The sequence below is a fragment of the Salvelinus namaycush genome, chromosome 26 (genome assembly GCF_016432855.1).
Source record: "Salvelinus namaycush isolate Seneca chromosome 26, SaNama_1.0, whole genome shotgun sequence".
NCBI classification, from domain to species: Eukaryota; Metazoa; Chordata; class Actinopteri; order Salmoniformes; family Salmonidae; genus Salvelinus; species Salvelinus namaycush.
Genome location: NC_052332.1, coordinates 10,958,573 through 10,978,309, shown reverse-complemented (window position 1 = coordinate 10,978,309; position 19,737 = coordinate 10,958,573). Strand labels below are relative to the sequence as shown.

Below are 19,737 nucleotides of genomic sequence, written 5' to 3'. Positions count from 1 at the left end.
GGAGGCCAAGCAATTGCCTTACCAGGCAGTGATGCAACCAGTCAGGATACTCTCGATGTTGCAGCTGTAGAACCTTTTGAGGTTCTGAGGACCCATGCCAAATCTTTTTAGTTTCCTGAGGGGGAATAGGCTTTGTCGTGCCCTCTTCACGACTGTCTTGGTGTGTTTGGACCATTCTAGTTTGTTGGTGATGTGGACACCAAGGAACTTGAAGCTCTCAACCTGCTCCACCTCAGCTCCGTCGATGAGAATGAGGGCGTGCTCAGTCCTCCTTTTCCTGTAGTCCATAATCATCTCCTTAGTCTTGGTTACGTTGAGGGATAGGTTGTTATTCTGGCACCACCCAGCCAGGTCTCTGACCTCCTCCCTATAGGTTATCTCGTCATTGTCGGTGATCAAGCCTACCACTGTTGTGTTGTCTGCAAACTTAATGATGGTGTTGGAGTCGTGCCTGGCCATGCAGTCGTTGATGAACAGGGAGTACAGGAGGGGACTGAGCACGCACCCCTGAGGGGCGCCAGTGTTGAGGATCAGCGTGGCAGATGTGTTTCTACCTACCCTCACCACCTGGGGGCGGCCCGTCAAGAAGTCCAGGATCCAGTTTCAGAAGGAGGTGTTTAGTCCCAGGATCCTTAGCTAAGTGATGAGCTTTGAGGGTACTATAGTGTTTAACGCTGAGCTGTAGTCAATGACTAGCATTCCCAAATAGATGTTCCTTTTGTCCAGGTGGGAAAGGGCAATGTGGAGTGCAATAGAGATTGCATCATCTGTGGATCTGTTTGGGCAGTATGCAAATTGGAGTAGGTCTAGGGTGGCTACGTACATGAGTGCTTCATGGCTACGTACATGAGTGCTACGGGTCTGTAGTAATTTAGGCAGGTTACCTTCATGTTCTTGGGCACAGAGACTATGGTGGTCTGCTTGAAACATGTTGTTATTACAGACTCAATCGGGGACATGTTGAAAATGTCAGTGAAGACACCTGCCAGTTGGTCAGCACATGCCCGGAGTCCTGGTAATCCGTCTGGCTCCTCAGCCTTGTGAATGTTGACCTGTTTAAAGGTCTTACTCAAGTCGGCTACGGATAGCGTGATCACACAGTCGTCCAGAACAGCTGATGGTCTCATGCATGCCTCAGTGTTGCTTGCCTCGAAGTGAGCATAGAAGTGATTTAGCTCGTCTGGTAGGCTCGGGTCACTGGGCAGCTCACGGCTGTGCTTCCCTTTGTAGTTTGTAATAGTTTGCAAGCTCTGCCACATAAGACAAGTGTCGGAGCCGGTGTAGTACGATTCAATCTTAGCCCTGAATTGACGCTCTGCCTGTTTGATGGTTCGTCGGAGGGCATAGCAGCATTTCTTATAAGCTTCCGGGTTAGAGTCCCACACATTGAAAGCGGCAGCTCTACCCTTTAGCTCAGTGCGAATGTTGCCTGTAATCCATGGCTTCTGGTTGGGATATGTACGTACAGTCACTGTGGGGACTACGTCCTCAATGCACTTATTGATAAAGCCAGTGACTGATGTGGTGTACTCCTCAATGCCATCAGAAGAATCCCGGGATATGTTCCAGTCTGTGATAGCAAAACAGTCCTGTAGTTTAACATCTGCTTCATCTGACCACTTTTTTATAGACCGAGTCACTGGTGCATCCTGCTTTATTTTTGCTTGTAAGCAGGAATCAGGAGGATAGAATTGTGGTTGGATTTACCAAATGAAGGGTGAGGGAGAGCTTTGTACGCGTCTCTGTGTGTGGATTCTCTCTGGTTGCACATGTTGATATAAATTAGGTAGAACTGATTTAAGTTTCCCTGGATTAAAGTCTCCTGCCACTAGGAGCGCCACCTCTGGGTGAGCGGTTTCCTGTTTGCTTATTTCCTTATACAGCTGACTGAGTGCGGTCTTAGTGCCAGCATCCATCTGTGGTGGTAAATAAACAGCCATGAAAGTATAGCTGAAATCTCTCTAGGAAAGTAGTGGGGTCTGCAATTTATCACAAGATACTGTACTTCAGGCGAGCATAATCTAGAGACTTCCTTAGATTTCGTACACCAGCTGTTGTTTACAAATATGCACAGACCGCCCCCCCTCGTCTTACCGGAGTGTGCTGTTCTATCTTGCCGGTGCAGCGTATATCCCGCTAGCTGAATATCCATGTCATCATTCAGCCACGATTCCGTGAAACATAAGATATTACAGTTTTTGATGTCCCGTTGGTAGGATATTCATGAACGTACCTCGTCTAATTTATTGTCCAATGATTGAACGTCGGATTAGACAAAGAAAAAATCTTTGTCTAATCCGAGGTGAGTGATCGCTGTCCTGATCTCCATAAGCTCTTTTTTTGCCGTAAGATACGGTTGCAGAAACATTATGTACAAAATAAGTTACAAATAACGTGAAAAACCCCCACATAATAGCACAATTGGTTGGGCACCCGTAAAACTGCTGCCATTTCTTCCGGCGCCATTTATACAAGTGACATCAGTAAGGGATCATAGCTTTCACCTGGATTCAGGTGTTCAGTCTATGTCATGGAAAGAGCAGATGTTCTTAATGTTTTGTAGACTGTGTAATTTGCATATACCCTGCCCATTCCCCTCACCGATATCCCTATTTGTGCCAAGTAAAAACCATATATTGTGTTCCCTATGGTTATAGAAAAGATTAGGGAAAATTTGCTCTGTTAGTATTTCTCTAGTAGGTTTTATCAAGGTGAAAGCCCCTCACTTCTATGTCAAAGATATTCAAACAAAAACAATTATGTAAATACAGCAGTAATGTCACCCAAAATACTACAGTATACTACAGTCCACATAAACACTATAGTAAATTCCACAGTACCCTACAGTCTGCCAAAACACTACAGTAATTACACGTTTTTACTACAGTATTAATACTAGTATTAATATTATAGTGGACCTCAATCCGCAAAAACACTACAGTGAATACTACAGTAAAGTCTGCAAAAACACAGCGAATACTTTAGTATTCCTACCATAGTATACACTATAGTATTTTTTAATGTGGGCCTATCTCAGGTAGTCAAACTCATTCCACGCAAGGCAGAGTTTCTGTGGGTTTTCAATTCTCCCTTGTACTTGATTAATGATGAATTAAGGTCACTAATTACGAAATAACTCCCCTCACCTGGTTGTCTAGGTCTTAATTGAAAGGAAACACAAAAGTCTGCAGACACTAGGCCCTCGATGGAATGAGTTTGACACCCCTGGTCTATCTGGCGTATGTGAAAATAAAACATATTTCAGATTTCAGTTGGACAAATCCACTCTTAGCTATCTGTGTTTGATTAGTTGATTAATTTTAAATAGACTGGATTTTATCTATGAATGCATAGTAATATTTAATCATAAATTATGGAGAGGTACTCCTAGGTCTGTGAAGGAGATCCTCTTACAGTCTGTCTGCTGATGTATCTCCTTGTTAATGTGTGACAACTAATCAGTTCAATCAGACTGCACTAACGAGGGGTCGGTCACACACGCACACACGTACACACACGACATCTCTCGTTAACGATGTGTAACGTGTGATTGGTGGAAAGGTCCGCTTTAGGTTGTATGTTCTACGTGTGATGTTGTAGGAGGGTCAGATGAAGGTTGGAACCATAGAGATAAAAAGAGGACTCTAGTGCCCAAAAGACAGTTTAGCATGGGCAGCACCGTTGAAGACTTTCACCATTTTAAAGTAGTCAACTGGGTCGGACTTCCTATGAGTTAGCAAACAAACTGAAAGGTTGCACACTGCAACCTAGAGTGTGTTGTTTGAAGAGGTATAAAGCCAAGGTTGGCAATTTACTGCCACCTGCAGTTATGGAATGTTTCCTAACGAGTATAATTAATTGGCTGATCAATCCTAGTGACATGGATGGAATTATGTGACCCTCCCTAACCTATAGAATTAGCAGAAGAAAAATTGCTACTTCAAAATGGAGATAGTCTCAATGGCGCTTCCCGTGTGCTCATAGACGCCATAATGGGACCGATACAGCGATGCAATGTCTATCTACATCTATGTTTGAAACTCAGACGAAGCTCTGATTAAGTCTTGATTGGGTAATTAGGAATCTGACCTGCTATCTACAGCGTCACTGATTGGAGAGGGAGAGGAGAGAGGGAGACAGAGAGGGGGAGAAGAAGAGAGAGGGAGGGAGAAATCACAAAGAGATAAATCACGAAGAGAGGGGAGAAGTCTTGAGAATGAAAAGTGTTGACATTAAGAACAGACAGAGAAATCAAACAGCAAACAGCCCTCCACTGATCTGATAAGAATGATGGAACGTAAAAGTATATAATAAACAGGTGCTTGCATTTGGTGTTTTTTACTAAGAACAGACAGAGTGAGAGCAGCGGTGATAAGCAGTAATGTCCTCTCTGATCAGAATGTCAACTGTTTTTTTTGGCTCTGGTAAATATTGTGACTCATAAAGTTTTCACTGTTTACTTTGAAGATGTCAGAGAAACAAGCTTCTACTCTCTCCTCAATCAGATTTGATCTGCCTGAGAGAGCACGGAGATAACAGGGGGAGGAGAATTTAAAATAAATAGAAAGTAGAAAGAGAAATAATGAAAGTAGAGAATGAGTAGAGAGAGAGAGAGAGAGAGAGAGAGAGTAGAGTAAGTGCATAATCTCTCTCTCTCACCTCTCTTTCCCTCCCTCGCTCTCTCTATCTTTGATTAGCTGAGTTTGTCTAGTTAATTTCCCAGGGTGCTGTTGGGAAGATGGTCAGCACTATCTGGAACTGTTCAATATTCTCAGCTGTTCCTGTTCATTAGCACATTTCTCCCTGTGAGGATGTGTGTGTGTTAGGCAGCTCTGTTCCAGGGAAAGGCTTGTGTTCAGCAGAAAAAGGGCTGAGAGAGGAATGTTCCCACTGACCTGGAGTCTCTATGGGCTAGTATCCTAACCACACCAGTGTTAAGTTTATCAACAATAACTATAACAAAAAAAAAATCTAAAATGACCTATTTATCCTGGCGAGAACTAATGACGACAATGAGATGAGACGCCATGAAAAAAAACGATAACTGTAAAAAATGTGTTTTTATTTTAGTTGATAAAAATGTGGTGATGACGCGAGAATTCCATTTGAGACTAATGGACATTCAATTTCACATTTTGGCCAATAATAAGCGTGCTTGCCTTATCAGAGTATTTAATGCAATGCTAGCTAGCATAAACACAACCACATGTAACATATGGATTTGCATTGGTATACATATCAAAAGTCCCACTGCAAAGTTACACCTCACTTTTCTATTTTTCGAGTTATTACATAAACCGATCTAAATTCGGAACAAGTCATGCCGGAAAATGTTTTTGCGGGGTGTGACGTAATATGGAGGACCACCCTATAATGTGAAGTCCAACAGAAATAACTTAAAATGTAATCAAATCGTTTGCACTCATGAGTACTGGTTTTAATTTAAATTTCAGCCAACTTACAAGCAAATACTTCATTAATTTATTGTTACAAATCAGCTTGCAAGATTGCTCGCCAACTAGCCTGCTAATGTTAGCCCTACTAACCTGCTAACGTTAGTCATACCAGCCTTTCCAAAATCAAAGTTTTGGAAATAGATAACGCCACCTAACCAGTTATCAAATAATGTCACCAGTATATGCCGTTATCTTAGTCAACAAGCCAGCCAGCTAAAGTTAGATATTTTAGCCTGCTAGCTGGCCTAGCCAGCAAACTAGTCTAGCTACCAACCACCACGGTTGACATAGCTAAATAGTAAGCCAGAGAACAACACCAACTAGTCTAGCACAGGCAGGAACTCACAGAAGTAGAGAGAGCGGAGACTTACCGATTGACAGCTGAGTTAGCTACTAAAGAAGAGACGAGAAGAGAGGCGCCTCAGATGGAGAGGTCGTTTTACCGGTCGAGGGAGATTCAGCTAATCCAATAGCGATATAGTGAGGTAAATCCAAAGTAGATTCCAGAGGCAATAATCCAATGGCGGCATTGTGCGGCGTTGGTACTTTGGTGAATAAAAACTCATGCTTCCTACCCTTTAAATTGTAACTAACCTAAACTAGAAACAATAATGTTTACTCTCTCCTACTTTCATGTAACTCATTGTAACTAACTAAACTGTAAGTAACCTAAATTGTAACTAACCTAAACTAGATACAATAATGTTTACTCTCCTACGTTCATGTAGGCTATGCTTTGATAACATCAGAAGCTCTAGTTTCCCATGTGTTGCCACTCTCATGGTCTGCAAATGTGAATGCAGTTGTTTTTATCTGATTGGAAATGTTCATGTTATTTGCTTAATAATAGGAGTACAGTAATGTTTCTGGCATTGTTGGAAAGCTCAGATGCTCCCCTTTTAAAGAGGAATCACTGTTATTTACCCCCATCCCAAGTTTATGATGGGGAGAAAAGAGCTTTATGCCTAAATTGTTGAACATGTACAATGGTTGCTCAACTAAAAGTTTTGAGATCATGCTGCGGGATTTAGAGGTAATTTGTGGTTTAGTACGGTACCCTAAGTCACTACTTCATTGCTCCAGACCAGCGCAAGGGGGAGTTAGAGCACTGATTATGCTTACTGGAAAATACTATTTCAAAATTAATGGAAGAGACAAGTGGAAGGGGGAAAAGACAGCATTCAGAGGTAAAGACAGCGCAGCTCTGAGACAATCATGGGGACTGGTCTTGATAAATCAATGAGATTTTTATTTTCACTGAATCTCCGTTTGGGTATTGGTTAGACTACAATTAGGTTGTGGAAATGTTAGGATTATTTTGCTCTTACTGTAGTACTGTAGCCTACTCCAGGCCGGTCATGTTGTACAGCACACCATATTTTCCTAACGGAAACGATGTGGGTTTCATTTTTATGTTTTTCTTGGTATAGAAGCACCATAATATTATTCAAATTAATTAAGCAACATTTCTTAAAATCAATCCCATATACTATGTTCTTACAAAAAAAGGTTTTTAATTCTCTAGTACAGCCAATATTGAAGACTGTCAAATGCAAAGATGCCCTCTGGTGGTCAAATTAGTACTAACTAGCATTAATGACAACAATGGCTAACAATTAAATATCGTGCGTTAGAATTCTGCGGCAGCCCACCAGGTGTGCTGCAGTATGACACAACTTTTACAGGAAGAACTACTGCAGCAAAAGCTTTGAATCTGATATGGTAAATCATGGCTGGCATTGGTTACAATCAGGGGTGTAGTGCTGCCCAAAATATCAAGATTCTTGGTATTTTGGTCCATGAAGACTCTCTCTCTCTCTCTCTCTCTCTGTCTCTCTCTCTCTCTCTCTCTCTCTCTCGCTCTCTCTCTCTCGCTCTCTCGCTCTCTCTCTCTCTCTCTCTCTCTGTCTCTCTCTCTCTCTCTCTCTCTCTCTCGCTCTCTCTCTCTCGCTCTCTCTCGCTCTCTCTTTTGGAGGACTTGAGCCTTAGGACCATGCCTCAGGACTACCTGGCCTGATGACTCCTGGCTGTCCCCAGTCCACCTGTTCGCACTGCTGATCAAGTTTCTGATGTTTTGCCTGTGGCTATGGAACCTTGACCTGTTCAAAAGACGTGCTGCCGGTCCAGTTTCAACTGCTCTGCCTGCTGCTATGGAACCTGCTGCACATGCTGTCTTGACCTCTGAATGCTCAGCTATGAAAAGCCAACTGACATTTACTCCTGAGGTGCTGACCTGTTACACCCTCTACAACGACTGTTATTATTATTTGACGGTGCTGGTCATCTATGAACATTTGAACATCTTGAAGAATTATCTGTCCCTAAAGGCAAGATCATATAGTCTCCACCCGGCACAGCAAGAAGAGGACTGGCCACCCCTCAGAGCCCGGTTCCTCTCTTGGTTTCTTCCTTCATGCCTTTCCAGGGAGTTTTTCTAAGCCACCGTGCTTCTACATCTGCAGTGCTTGCTGTTTGGGGTTTCTGTATAAGCACTACTTTGTAACATCTGCTGATGTAAAAAAGGGCTTTAGAAATACATTTGATTGATAATATTAGTATTTTCAAAAAGTCAACGTAAACATTGTTTTAAATATATGAAAATTTGTATTTTCTTTAGTTTATCACACTACCGACATCAAATTTTTTTATGAATTTTAACCACTTTAAGAAGGACATCAATAATTTCAAAGCTCACTACATTAAATTACACATAATTTAAATGGCAATTTCATAGAGAGTGTTACAGACTGTACTATATTTAGTAACTTACTTTGAAGAGATGGTAATTGGGTCTAAATAGGCATTTGCCATTCAGTGTACTGGTCTTTAACTGCCACTTCCTGAAAGTCAGACTCTTCCCACACGCCTACTCATTTTTCTCAGCTTCAGAAGCATCTGCATTCACCAAATGTTGTGTGGGTATCCTTAGATATATTCTCCAGACTTGCCCAGAGACAATTGTTGATTTGTTACCTTTAGTATGTGACAGATACAAAGGTTAAACAATTATTTAACCACAATCTGCTCTGGACAAGTCTGGTCCTAGAGTGTCTTAACCAAAATATTTAGGCTGACTTTATTCAGTGTCCACAAAAAAAGGGATTTGCGTGATATGCAAATCTGCACATATGTAATGATATGTTGCCTAAATTTGCATAATTCACTCAAATATTTTGTTACAATTATAATACAAAATAGTATATTTCTGTCTACATTCAACTGGTAAAAGTTGATAGTGATATGATTAAGATTTTTTTTTAAATAGCCTATGAGGGTGGCCTTTGTGTTTAAGGGTGTTAAAAAGAAAAAAAATGATTGAGACAATATGTGACTCACCACCTGGATTCTGTCATATGTAGCAAAATTTGAAATTGGGTTTTTTACATTGGTACAAAGTATACTCAGAGCTACAACATGGTATATCATACACTGCGTTTTTGAGGAACAATCGGAAAGTAATTCTGCTTTGAATGTTGAGACACTTGTAAACTCACGTAGAAAAGGGCCTTTGAATATTTTGGGTCCTACTGAAGACCTCTCCTTTGTCTACACCCATTCAGCATTGTTCACACCCTCTTAAGCCAGCCCCACCCATCTCTTTAAGGATTCACATGTCATGTGCTGAGTAGTGTAGTAAAGATTAAGAATAAAAGTGGTAGTAGCCTAAAATATGGAAACATTCCAGGTAAACAGAAAGTGTCCAGATGTAAAGATACCTTAATAGAAAATGACTGAAGTAAAAGTAAAAGTCACCCAATAAAATACTACTTGAGTAAAAGTACAAAAGTACTTGTTTTTAAAAATACTTAAGTATCAAAAGTAAATGGAATTGCTAAAATGTACTTATGTATCAAAAGTAAAAGTATAAATAATTTCTAATTCCTTAAACAAGACGGCCCAATTTTTTTTTTGAAATTTTATTGACAGATAGCCAGGGCCACACTCCAACACTCAGAAGTCATTTACAATCGAAGCATTTCTGTTTAGTGAGTCTGTGTGGTATATCACAAATCATGTTACGACAACACATATCAATATTCAATTTATATATCAATATTTTTTTTAAGTTTTGCTAAGTGGATGGGTCTCTACAGAAGGTGTAAACGGTACAGCCAAATGGTTACTTGCATAGTAGCAATATCAGAAGTAGATAGTGTGAATATAAATAAAATAATATACAGTATGTACACAAACAATATCAATAACGATAGTGATAGACGAGGTAGTTGTATCCATACAATCAGGGGTAAAGTAGCTGAGAGAGTCATTTGAATGGAGGCACTACAGACAGTGCTGATGACTGGTCTGTCCGAACCACGCATGAGCAAGGGAATCTATATTCAGAGAGCCTGCTTCTGTCCTGCCATTGACTTTGCTGCAGGGCATGTGATGTCCATAGCCTCTTCATCACAAAAAATATATAAGTTTGTCTAGCTGTGTCCAGTCCAGGTGGTGCTTGTACAGGCAGACCATCTATGGTAGGAAGAATGTCAGCAATGCAGAGCAGTTAAACACCAGGCTCCAAAGCATCAAAGCTGTAAAACAGACATTACAACCTTGCACAACATCAATTCACCTCCCAAGTTTATATAAGAAGAATAACCTCATACAATGCAATGAAAATTATATTCACCTGAAGTGCTGGTATTGCTTGATTGTGGCAGCGGCCTGAAGTACAGAGTCAGGTGTTGTTGCCAGCCATAGCTTTCCACCAGCTCCGTACCATCCTCCAGTCCAACCAGCTGTGGGATGTTGACCCCTGTCACAGTGCTGTCCTTCACTACACCAGCAGTCTCAGACAAAGTGTTCACTCTGGTTTTTCTGAAGCCTTGCTTGATGAGGCCGAAGCACCAGTCGGGGGCAAACTTGGTGTGGCCTGTGATCAGGAAGTGAAGGTCCAGACTGTGGTGGAGCTTGTGCACAGTCCGCCAGGCACAATACCAGAGCACAAACTTGTTCTTGTTTTGGCCACTGCAGTTATCACAGTTTAGGTCCAAACGTATTTCCCCAACTCCTTAGTTGGTGAAGAAATGGTGCATGTAGTTGATGACTGCACTGCTGGCTTTGCTGGATGACATGTTTTCACCAATCAAGTAGTTAACTTATGGTGATATTCCTTCACAGCAGACACCAAACAAGCCACACTTGCGAGGAGTTAAAACGTAGATGGGACCTGGCTGTATAGGGTCAGAAGGATATTGCACCAACAAACAACAAAATAACATTAAGATAAATTACAATTAATTCTCATTCATTCTCATTGATAGTCTCACCCCTGTCAATATGTCTTTACATCACTCAGTGAAATGTATTTGCCTGCCTCCCATTTTTTTTTGTTGTATATCTATTATCTATCCACATATGTCCTTAATCAGTATAAGTAGGAAATGTTGCTTACTTGTTGAGCAAAATCAAAGCTGTAATGTATCCTGATGTCTTTGCTTGTTGGTTCAGTAGGGCCCCCCAGAGACAACTGCAGGTCTTGACAGGTGGTCTTGCAGTCAGCAACCATCTTCTGGTAGACAGACCGCTCACTCTGAACAAGCAGGAGATGCTGCTCTTGCTTCTTCAGCTTGGCTGACTTTACAGCTTCTGGCAGATTGGCAGATCTGAAGACCTGATAGTTGTTCCTCTGGCACTTCCAGCACAGATCTGTCCTCGGCTTAGTGCTTGAGATGTGGGGCAGCAATTCTCTCCACAGATTCCTAAAGGAAGGCAGCCCGACAACACGTACCTCTGGAAAATACAGAAAAAATGTGAGACCAATAAAAGTAGTGCCAATCATGTTGGAGGTCAATTAAAGCATCAAAATGTGTTTATGCTTTACATACCAAGTGTTGTCATCGATTCCTTGTAGAGACGCCACACTGCTGCTTTTGTCACATGGGATGGCAGCAGCTTTCCACCAAAGTGTTTGTGTCCTGTGTGGCATCCTTGTAATACTATTGCATTATCCTCTGCGTAGTTGTTGATGAAGCTCACCACTCGCTGCAAGTCCTCATGCTTCAGGTGTAACCTGTGCTTGCTTGGGCCAGCTCTCTTTTTGATGAGAGGCATTAGACCATTATCCTTGTATGACTGGTGGAGGAGAGTCAGGCGTGTTCTACTGATGCTGAAAGATACATTCCAGACACTAACATTACACACACTTCATACATGTGATGTTAGCAGCAAGCTTTAACTTGGGGTCTTTTGTTTAGACATGTAATGTTAACATTAGCTAGCTAGCTAAAAATGGAACTAAAATCTCAATCCATGAGTAGCAAGCCAGCCATATATCTCCAGCTGGCTAGTTAACAGCAAGTGTTAACTAGCAATACAAACCAATTATCATAGCTGGCTAAAGTTAACCAAATAGGTTCAATGTTAGCTAGCAAGCCAGCCATCTAACCTCTGCTAATGTTAGCTAGATAACAGCAAGCTTTAACGTGGGGTCTTTTGTTTAGACATGTAATATTAACGTTAGCAAGCTTGCTAAAAAATGAACTAAAATCCCAATCCATAGAGTAACGTTAGCAAGCCAGCCATTGAAGTCCAGCTGGCTAGCTAACAGTAAGCTTTAACTAGCAATACAAACCGATTGTCATAGCCGGCTAAAGTTAACCAAATAGGTTCAATGTTAGATTCTTACCTGTGTACATGGATGAAAGCTTCACGGCAGACTGCAACGCCTTTTATTAAATAAGACGTCCTGTGTCATTTTTAGTTTGCACAGATTGTTTGGCCCGTTGTGTCAAGTCACTGTGGTTCACACTGACCGTGGTTCACACTGACCATCTCCCTCTCTGTCACCGATGCCATGGTTGCCCTTACTTTGAAGATGTAATCCGGAGACGTGTTTTTTACAACAGCCTTCTGTGTTCTCTTTCCGACTCCCTATGCATTTGCAATCAAACAGCAGAATTCTATTCATCTCCTTATCCTGCTTCTACCAGACATTCAAACTATTTCAAAACTCGGTCAACTTCTTCCGTGACAACAACACTGTTGATTGTCGCCATTTCTCCTCCATCACTGTCATCAGAAGACTCTACAACGTCTTCTTCGATGAAAATGTTTTTACATAAATCAGGGATTTCCTCATCGTCTGATTCATTTTCAGTCAGAGAGAGTCAGCATGGCACGATTGTCCTCCAGAAAGTAGTCCATCACAACTTTTCCCCACTATCCTTTGTCGATAGCGCCTGATAAATTCAGGGCAGCAATGTTATTGAGAGCAGTAGCAACATATTTGCAGTTCTCCATGGCTATTGTTATATCTTTCAAAAAAACTGCTGTAGAAAGGATTATCTACGCATTACGAGCAGCACCGATGCTACACCGCAGACAAATTCAAACTAATCTCTCGGCATGTCCAGCTCACTCATTATCTCAGCCAATCATGGCTAGCGGGAAGGTTGCTGCTTTTTCTGTGGCTAAACCAACTAGGCTCGTAATGTAACAATTGTATTTGTATTTACAGATGGCATACAAGTTTGATATTAAGCCACATGAAAGTTCACATGTTCGAGAAGGCATTTCTGCCAAAAAAATGCATTTTGATTTAAAAAATGTTTACGTTCAAATGGCTCTCCTGTGAATTCGTGACTTGCGACATATGCCTAGTTTCCTGAATTGGGTCACATGTGTGGGCATAAGCAGATGCAGTTGCGTTTGGAGGATTATAAAATTATATTCAATAGGCTACCGTAGGTGATTGAGAAATGATGAGGAAGTTTGTTCTGATGGGTCTGTCCTATATCGGAGAGATATAAGAAAGATCAGGAAACATTATTTATTCATATTTTTTTTACATGTATTTAACACCTAATTTTTGGCACTAAACAGTCTCCATATATACTTCCATTCTCTTTTTCAACTGGTACCGGGGGACCTTCAGATGAGTCTTGTGATGCCTGTGGGCATCCTAGAGTGAAGCGGAAAACACCATCGTGTTCATGAGAGTCGGACTCTACAGACGATTTTGTGAGAAGACCGTTTTTCGGGATGTCTCATGGTGTGACAAACATTTCTCTAGCTCTGTTGACCTTTCACCGCAAATAAGGAAGTGTCACATTGACATATGCGGTGGATTGAGACGCATCCAATATAAAATATATCTCTAGCTTAATTAAACTGACAGACTTTTATGGGGATGTTTTATTATCCTAATTTGATTTCCGCGGGGGCAGAGATATTAACCTTAGGGGGTTAATGTGCACCTGATTGAAGTTAATGGGATAATGAACTAATTCAAACCCTTTGACATTTTGTTACGTTACAGCCTTATTCTGAAAATTGTTTCATTGTTTTTTCCCCTCATCAATCTACATACAATGCCCCATGATGACAAAGAAAAAAACTGTTTTTACACATTTTTGCAAATGTATTAAAAATAAAAAACAGAAATATCACATTTACATAAGTATTCAGACCATTTACTCTGTACTTTGTTGAAGCACCTTTGGCAGTGATTGCAGCCTCAAGTCTTCTTGGGTATGACGCTACAAGTTTGCACACCTGTACTTCTCCCATTCTTCTCTGCAGATCCTCTCAAGCTTTGTCAGGTTGGATGGGGAGCATCATAGCACAGCTATTTTCAGGTCTCTCCAGAGATGTTCGATTGGGTTCAAGTCTGGGCTCTGGCTGGGCCACTCCTGCATTGTCTTGGCTGTGTGCTTAGGGTCATTGTCCTGTTGGAAGGTGAACCTTCCCACCAGTCTGAAGTCCTGAGCTCTCTGGAGCAGTTTTTTATCAAGGATCTCTCTGCACTTTTCTCCATTCATCTTTCCCTCGGTCCTGACTAGTCTCCCAGTCCCTGCCGCTGAAAAACATCCCCACAGCATGATACTACCACCAACATGCTTCACCGTAGGGATGGTGCCAGGTTTCCTCCAGACGTGACGCTTGGGATTCAGGCCAAAGAGTTCTATCTTGGTTTCGTCAGACCAGAGAATCTTTTTTCTCATGGTCTGAGAGTCTTTATGTGCCTTGTGGCAAACTCCAACTGGGCTGTCATGTGCCTTTTACTGAGGAGTGGCTTCAATCTGGCCACCTTACCATAAAAGCCTGATTGGTGGAGTCCTGCAGAGATGGTTGTCCTTATGGAAGGTTCTTCTATCTCCACATAGGACCTTTGAAGCTCTGTCAGAGAACCATCAGGTTATTGGTCACCTCCCTGACCAAGGACTTTCTCCCCAGTTTGGCCGGCGGCCAGCTCTAGGAAGAGTCTTGGTGGTTCCAAACTTCTTCCATTTAAGAATGATGGAGGCCACTGTGATCTTGGGGACCTTCAATGATGCAGACAATTTTTGGTACCCTTCCCCATATCTGTGCCATGACACAATCTTGTCTCGGAGCCCTACGGATATGTCCTTCAACCTCATGGCTTGGTTTTTGCTCTGATATGCACTGTCATCTGTGGGACCTTATATAGACAGATGGGTGCCTTTCTAAATCCTGTCCAATCAATTGTATTTACCACAGGTGGACTCCAATCAAGTTGTAGAAACATTTCAAGGATGAACAATGGAAACAGGATGCACTTGAGCGCAATTTCGAGTCTCATTGCAAAGGGTCTGAATACTTATGTAAATAACGTATTTCAGTTTTTTCTTTTTAATACATTTGCTGAAATTTCTTAAAACCTTTTTTCGCTTTGTATTGTGTGTAGATTGATGAGGGCAATTTTTTAAATCACTTTTAGAATAAGGCTGTAACGTAACAAAATGTGGAAAAAGTCAAGGGGTCTGAATACTTTCCGAATGCACTGTATACACACATACCTGATCTCTAACATGCTGACCAGATCGCACGCGTGCATGCCTCCGTGTGCACCACCGCACGCATGCTGATATTGTCCACCCACACCAGACACGATCAGGACATGAAGGTTGAAATATCAAAACTCATTTTGAACCAATTAATTTGGTGACAGGTCGAAAAGGATTAAACATTTATGGCAATTTAACTAGCTAGCTTGCTGTTGCTAGCAAATTTTTCCTGGGACATAAACATTAGGTTGTTATTTTACCTGAAATGCACAAGGTCCTCTACTCCTAAAATTAATCCACAGATAAAACGGTAAACCGAGTTTGTTTCTAGTAATCTCTCCTCCTTCAGGTTTCTTCTCCCTATTTGGACTTTATATGGCGGTTGGCAACCAATTTTAAGGTGCATAACCACAACCAACTGGACTGGGGTGTGGACCTCAGTTCATCTTTCAATCACCCACGTGGGTAAATGCTCCTAAAAACCAATGAGGAGATGGGAGAGGCGGGACTTGCAGCGTGTCAAGCATCACAAATAGAACCAAGTTCTATTTTAGCGCCAGGCTACTCAGACGCTTGTTGCACGTGACGCGAGCCTTGTGGTCAGCATGTACGGCCTCTCTCTGTCCTGCCGTTACAGTAGATTTACTTCTGCTTCACAAGATTAATTCTATTGATTATGAATCCAAAACAGTGTTGTTGTATTGATCGTTCTAACCAGAGGAGCTAACTGAGGAACTGTAGTGATACCTATCTCCACCCCACTATGTTTCTTTAATGTAACAAACCATTCACTATCACCCTGTCCAGAACTCTGGATGTCACAGAAATATGCTGCTCTATTTTGTGCTACAATAGCATCCCCGTGTGTGTGTGTGTGTGTGTGTGTGTGTGTGTGTGTGTGTGTGTGTGTGTGTGTGTGTGTGTGTGTGTGTGTGTGTGTGTGTGTGTGTGTGTGTGTGTGTGTGTGTGTGTGTGTGTGTGTGTGTGTGTGTGTGTGTGTGTGTGTGTCTGTCTGTGTGTGTGTGGCATCGGTATGTGTGTGTTATATGTGTATGTGTATGTGTATGGATGTTTGTGTGAGAGTGTCAGTGTAAGTGTGTGGATAGAGTCATTGAAAAATAGAGTCAGTGCAGATAGTCTGGTTTGCCATTTGATTAACTATTCAAAAGTCTAATGGCTTGGGGATAGAAGCTGTCCCGGTGCCTGTTGGTCCGACAGTCGACGCTCCGGTACCGCTTACTGGATGGTAGCAGAGAGAACAAACAGTTCATGGCTTTGGTGGCTGAAGTCTGGCATTTTTTCGGGCCTTCCTCTGATACTGCCTGATATAGAGGTCCTGGATGGCAGGGAACACGGCCCCAGTCAGACTCTCGCAAGGCTGCCGGCCCAGATGGTATCCCAAGCCGTGTCCTCAGAGCATGTGCAGACAGGCCTGAGTGTGCAGCTGGCTGGAGTGTTTATGGAAATATTAATTCATATCTCTTCATTCAAGATGTCCACCAGTGTTCCTGTAAGACAGCGAAAGTAACTAAACTAAATGACTATCGCCCCGTAGCACTCATCATTACTTCTGCCTTGAGAAGCTAGTTTAGGACCATATCACCTCCATCTTACCTGACTACATAGACCCACTAGAATGTGTGTGACTTTCCTTTCAGTGATTAAAGATTTAACTCTTTTTAAGGTTATACAGTAGATTTACTCAGTGGAGAAGAACAAGCTGACACACACATGCGCACACACACACGCCACAAAGCCAACATCAATAAAACGTACTGTTCCGATAAACATACCATTAACAGCAGATAGGACAGAGAGGGAGCGAGCAAGAGAGGGATATAACAGAGGGAAAAATAGTGAGAGAGAGAGAGAGAGAGAGAGAGAGAGAGAGAGAGAGAGAGAGAGAGAGAGTTGTGTCAATCTCCTCTAACCCTTCTTGTAAACACAGACAGGACAGAGCCCTCAGAGTATCAGACCCGCTTAACAGCTTTCACAAATATCTTCTCTCTATGACCATCCCTCCTTTCTACCTCTCTATACTTATTTCTCCCTCTACCTTGTTCTCTCTTTCTCTCGGACTCTATACCTTCCGACTTCCTTTGACCCGTCTATCTCCCCTTTCTCCTTTCCGCCCCTTTCTCTCTCATTTAATTTCCCTCCCTCCATTTCGGTCTGTCTCATGCGACAGTGTACTTTGTAATTATACGGTGACCTTTCGTTAGCCAAGCTGTAATTGGCTAAATCAGAACAGAGTTCCCACACGTCACAACACACTATCAGCAGAGATGCCATCAGAGACCACAAACACACACACACACATATACACACACACACACACACACATATATACACACACACACACACATATACACACACAAATACACACACAGTGGTGTAGCAGAGGGTGGACGCAGTATGCCTACTTTTTTTTCATTGGGCATTGCGTATACTCACTTCTTACAGTTTTTTTCAATTGTTTAAGCACAATTTTGAAAACAGGGCCCGGTTTGTCAAAACACTACACACAATTAGCACAACCCTACACCAAAGTAGCACAACACTTCAGATCATTTGCAAAATGGAACACTTTTGTCAAAACTATACACGACTTCATAAAAATAATATTTTGTTACCATACGAAACACACACATTTCATATGACTTCAATCTTTTTGAACCAGTTACACACTGCTGTTGCTAACCTAAAACACTTTTAGCAAGTCTAATTGTCAGTGATTAGAGTAGTGTAAATGAAGTACACAGAGAAAGTGCAACTATACAAACACTACACAAGACCAACGCTGCAGACTGAGGAAAATATCATTTATTTCTCTCCATATACCCAAATCAGTCAACATGTCAACATGGAGAATCACAACAAAACATGTCCCAGTTTTCATGCTACTACAGTAGTGTGCATAACACTGTTAGCTCAGCAAACAACAGACAAACTTAAAATACTGTATCCAGTACAGGTTACAATTACAGTAAATAACAACAACAACAAACATAAAAAATAATCAGAAAAAAACTGACAATATTGTACAGAAAATACTACAGTAAACATACTATACATTATCTCTTCGCCTAGCTGGATCTGGCCAGAGAATTTCATCAACATCACAAGCAATATCGTCATTAGCAAGACAACGCGGGAAGAACCGTCTTGAATGTCGAATCCATCCTTGCACAGCTGCGCCGTCGACTTGGTCACAGGCGTCCTCCATGGCCTGAATGAGGGGTACCTGAGCCTGGGGCTGGAGATCGTAAACCTTCCACCGCCATGCAGAGAAAAACTCTTCGATAGGGTTTAGAAACGGAGAGTATGGTGGAAGGTATAGTACTGTCAACTGTGGATGGTGTTGAAACCAGTTCTGGACCAAAGCAGAGCGGTGGAATGACACATTGTCCCAGAAGACCATGTATTGCATCTGGTGCATTTCATTACCTACTGTGACGATGTGGTGCAATCGGTCCAAAAATGCGAGAATGTGAGGTGTGTTGTAAGGGCCCATTTTGGCATGATGGAGGACAACCCCATGCTGTGAAATGGCAGCGCAAAGGGTGATGTTATCCCCACGTTGCACTGGGACATTGATTATAGCCCTGTGGCCAATGATATTTCTGCCTCGCCTTCTTGCTTTTGTGAGGTTGAACCCTACCTCATCAGTATACAGTATATGAATTCATGCAGGATTTCCTCAGCATCCATCTGCAAAACTCCCTGAAATACAGTGAAAGACAACATTGTGTAGTTCAGGATAGGTCTAGTATACAGTCAATGTAAAGAAGTCCTGTGTGCAGTATGCAACATCACAGTGCTAAAGTGAACAATACAAACCTCCACATACTCATGTCGCAGCCGTTTGACCCTCTCTGAATTCCGCTCAAAAGGCACTCGATAAAGTTGTTTAATTTGAACCTGATGTCTTTTCAGGATGCGTGCCAGTGTTGACTGAGAGACCTGATGGACATTATTGAAAAATGGCATGGTCACTGATAATGTTGGCTTGTAGTTCTCTGAGCCTGATAGCATTATTGGCCAAAACCATGTCTATTATCTCTCTCTCTTGTTCTTGCGTGAATATGGGCCCCCTTCCTCCTTGTCGTTCCCGACCCTCAATCCTATGTAGAGAATAATACATGTAACTTACTGTACAATGTCACAGGAAGGGGTATCACAAGTGCGGATATGGTGCATACAATAAGCGGCTGATTACTGTAACTGTAGACAGATCTTCTTTTACCTGTTTTCCTGTCGAAAAGTGACATTATGACAAATGCCACTGTATATCTGCTAAGATTTGGCTGAACTCTCAGTCCAGCCTCCCTCAGCGTCAATCCGTGGTTCACAACATGGTCCACTAGTGTTGCACGAATGTCATTTGATAAGTTTGGTCCTCTTCTTCTTTGTGCACATTCTCCTCCTGCTTCAGGTCTTCCTCGACCTCTGACTCTGACTCGGCCTCTGCCTCGGCCTCTGCCTCTTCCTCTACCTCCTTCTCTGTGTACTCCTCCTCTCACCCTCAC

At 42.0% G+C, this 19,737-nt stretch overlaps 1 non-coding gene across 1 annotated transcript; it reads left to right on the top strand.

The window, feature by feature from the left end:
* Positions 1-2,668: 2,668 nt before the first annotated feature.
* Positions 2,669-2,723, top strand: LOC120021918. The gene has a single exon (XR_005472554.1). It is a non-coding gene; the product is annotated as a U7 small nuclear RNA (small nuclear RNA).
* Positions 2,724-19,737: the final 17,014 nt, after the last annotated feature.